This window comes from Raphanus sativus, chromosome 9, assembly GCF_000801105.2.
Source record: "Raphanus sativus cultivar WK10039 chromosome 9, ASM80110v3, whole genome shotgun sequence".
NCBI lineage: Eukaryota > Viridiplantae > Streptophyta > Magnoliopsida > Brassicales > Brassicaceae > Raphanus > Raphanus sativus.
Window position 1 is genome coordinate 14,680,556 of NC_079519.1, and position 3,860 is coordinate 14,684,415.

The window sequence follows — 3,860 nt, forward strand, 5'->3', positions numbered from 1 at the left end:
ACACTTTTGATGTACAGATTTACTTGGGATCAAACGCTAGATGATCAGTTTAACGCAGGCATGAAACAATGAATGAATGAAGATTTACTAATTGATAACCTATCTATGCTCAGTCGTGAATGCACTCTATCACCCTAGATCAACAGTCGACTACTCAATCATGATGCAGAGAAGAACAACAGATGAAACTGAAATACTCATGATCAGAATAAGAAGAAATAAACTAGGGTTCAGGTTGTTCTCTCGAGTGAGATGAGAGCCTTCTCCCTTACAAAAAGCTTGAATCCAAAGTATGAAACTTGTCTCTTGCAAAAACTAGCGTAAGTCATAGAAAATAGAGAGATGGCGTTTTTATATGGAGGCGCCAATCAGAAGAAAAGAGATTAGGGCATCAGGGCTTTAATTCCCGAAATAGGAGTTTCCATATTCGTCTGGAACAATCTCCGGATCACTCCGTCTGCTTGTTCCGCTTGCGATAGAACAGTCTCGGGACTGTTCTCTTGAGTGTTCTCCGCAGGAATGCTCCAAAAAGACTTCTTTTCCTCAGGCACCTTCTCTTCTTCCTTCTACCAACTCCAGACCTGTAAAAGGTCAAAAAGGACTAGACTGACACGAATTAGTGACTTGAAACAAATGAAAACATATATACAATGATGTTAAAAACACCATATATCAATTCCCCCAGACTTAGATCCTTGTTTGTCCTCGAACAAGGCAAGTACCAAGAACAGGGAGGAAGGTTTGAAAGCGTGGGAACTCGCTTATTCTCAGCAACCATACTCTTACCACAAATCTCTGAACCATACAAGCTGTAGATTAGGACCACACACACTTACTGAGAACCCCTGATTGCTGTTCGAAGATCGGCTCCTTACTCTACATCTCAACCTGAAAAGGCAACACTTTCGAGACAAAACTCCTTATGTTCAATTAAGATCAGCGTGAGCTTCTTGTCACAGGCTCTACCCAGAGAGAACAGGCTAGGTATAGAACAGGCTAACTTTTATGGTGGAGTTCAAGAGTGTTTAGGGTTTACCAAGAGCGGGTGCAGGATATCGCACAAAATGGTCGTGAGAGGACGGCTCCATTGAGGTCCACAGTCCTTACTCATCTCTGCCAGTCGGACTGCTCTCCGATAGATCAATCATAGGACTACTCTGCATGATTCAAATTCCCCTTCAGAACACTTCACCGAAACCACCATCACTTTCTCAACTTCCCAGTGGCATGCATCACAGATTCTTCCCCTTCTCGTCACCAGTAAATCAAAGCAAAAACACACATTTTTTTTTTTTTATATATACTGAATTACAAAATGCTGGGGTGACGAGCAAGGAGGTAACAATTGATGTACATGATGCCACTGGTGATTCATTCTGCTCTGTTTTTAGCCACTTACTTCTTCGTTGTTCTCTATGGTATCGGAACAGGCTCCTCGGTTGTTCTCTTTCGTGCTGGAACAAGCGCTCCAGTTGTTCTGCCTGCTTCCACTGTGTGGGCATTGATGAGTAAAACTGCGTCGATCCTTTCCTCTCCGACCTTTTTGCACATATCTGCACATAAAGTACTAGAAAAGCAAATGCATGAGGGTGGAACAAAAGGTCAGGGTTCAAGGTGGGAACTAGCTAAGATGAGCTAGCCACTCAGGACAGCAAGAGGGATAAAAATCGGATAAGAAGTCCTGAGTGTAGTTCTCATTCTACCCTGATCCAGTGCCCATGACAAGAAGAATTAGAGTCCAGATTAGGTTCAGATAAAGTGGAGTTAAGTCTGCCGAGTGTAACCTGATCGGTATAGAACTTCTGGAGTGTCAAATGAGATAAGTCAGGGTGTTCCAGGTCCATGTGTGGGTCTTTCATCACTGCTAAGGTCACTGAATAAGAAGGTTAAAGCACGAGGTGGTTAAAGAGCATCACAAAATAAGGTCCTGATTCCCACAATAGTTTTGACTGACTCGATCCTAAAACTGACTCGATAAAAACATTAAATGACACAAGGACGGACTCAAAAAGCACACAAGCGAAAAAGTACAGTCGCTCCCCCAGACTTAGTTCACACCATCCCTGGTTGTGAAAATAAATCAGAGGAAACTCCAAACAGAAGCAAATAACATAAATAATAAATAGTTCAGATGGATCGCCGCTACCGGAGTGACCAGCTGTCCTCCTGTTCCGCGGCAGTCTCTCTGCTCCAGTCGATGTTCCCGCATGTTCCTTGCCTGGGCGCCTTGTTCTCTGCGGCGTACGTCTTTCCTGCGCTCCGATGCAGCCGCCTGTGATCGCCTTGAGTATCCTCTTCATGAGGCTGTTGTTCTTCTTCTGGGAATCAACCATCCAGCGTCTGTAGGCATGATCATCACTCACATCGGTGAAGTCCTCCAAGTAATACTCACCATCAGCCGGTGGAGTCACATGCTCCACATCATCCATGTCTTCACCATCGTGCTGAACCGGCGCCTTCGGATCATCGCAGAGGTGCTCTTCATCGAGTGAGAACACAATGTTCTCCAGGGATAAGAAGTCAGTGAACCCTGGCATAGGGAGCTTGCAGTACAGAGGGTTGCCTTCTTTATCCTGGAATTTGTAGGTGGTCTCGTCGCGCAGGATGTGGCATGCGATCAGGTAAGGAGTATCGATTTACTCTATCTCAGAGACAACCTTGTAAGAGTCGAGGTTGATGTTGAAGTGCTGGAACAATGGTGTGAGCAGACTGCCGCATCGATCCTTCTTATCATTGGTCCTAATCAGGGCGTCTCTGCGATCAGCGAACATGGAGATGAGATGAAACCCTGGGTTGGTCTTGACTTCCTGGATCGGGGTGATGTTCTCTCTGCGCATCTCGTCCTCAAGTCCAGTGTAGAGAACCTGAAGCTCTCCATTCGTGATCTTGGAGGTGTACTCCTTCGCGAACAGGGCATTGGAGACGATCTTGGCAATGATCCGGATAGCAGGGTTCCGGATCTGCGACTGATAGGCTTACGGAGATGTGAACTTGCCGGCTGCGATGAGATCCCAGGTGTCTGCCGGCTTGAACTTCTTTTCCACTGAAACCCCTTTTGGCGTGTCTGCAATCTCGAATAGCGCGTTCAGCGTTGAGAGAGATGGTGCAGAACTTTGCCATCAGCCATGAAAGAGAAGGAGCAGTTCTCGTACGTAGGCGCAGTGGGGTTCTAGTAAGTGATCCTGCAGGTCGCGAGCACTTGCCTGACCAAGTCTGGGTATAGAACCTGGAACTGGTAGCAGAGAGGCATAAAATCCCATAGCCTGCATCGTGTCGAACACCTCAGTGTCAAGGCCTAGAGCGCCTAGTGTTTGCTGGTGCACGAAACCGTGTGGGCAGGATCTCTGCCAGGAGGAGCCTGTTGTATTATATCGCTGGCGACTCCTTGTCCCATCCTCAAACGTTGAAGTCTAGGGAGCTTCGGATCATTGAGGTCGATTGGCGCGCCCTCATTCTTGTTCGGCCATGGGGTAACCAGGTGGAGCACTCACGGCTGGAGAAGCTGTGCTTCTGGCTGTTGCTAGCGTTTCGCATCTTTGGAGGCATCTGCAAAACAAAAAACACCCAACATCAGAACAGTTCGTCGGTTGTTCTAGCAACGATGGAACAATCCTATCTTCTTGTTCCATTCCAAGTCCATCGATTACTAGACAACCTACACAAGCTTCAATCTCAACAGTAGGAATCGCAAAGGCCAATAAGTACAAGCAACAATCGGTTCTTATTCATTCAAAATCAACGCATGAATTCAATCCTAGTAGCAAATATACTATCAAGAGCTACAATCTAGGATGAAATCGCAGAGCATAAAGGAAAAAGAGGATCAAGAAATCACTCCCAATTCGCGATTTGCATGCGCA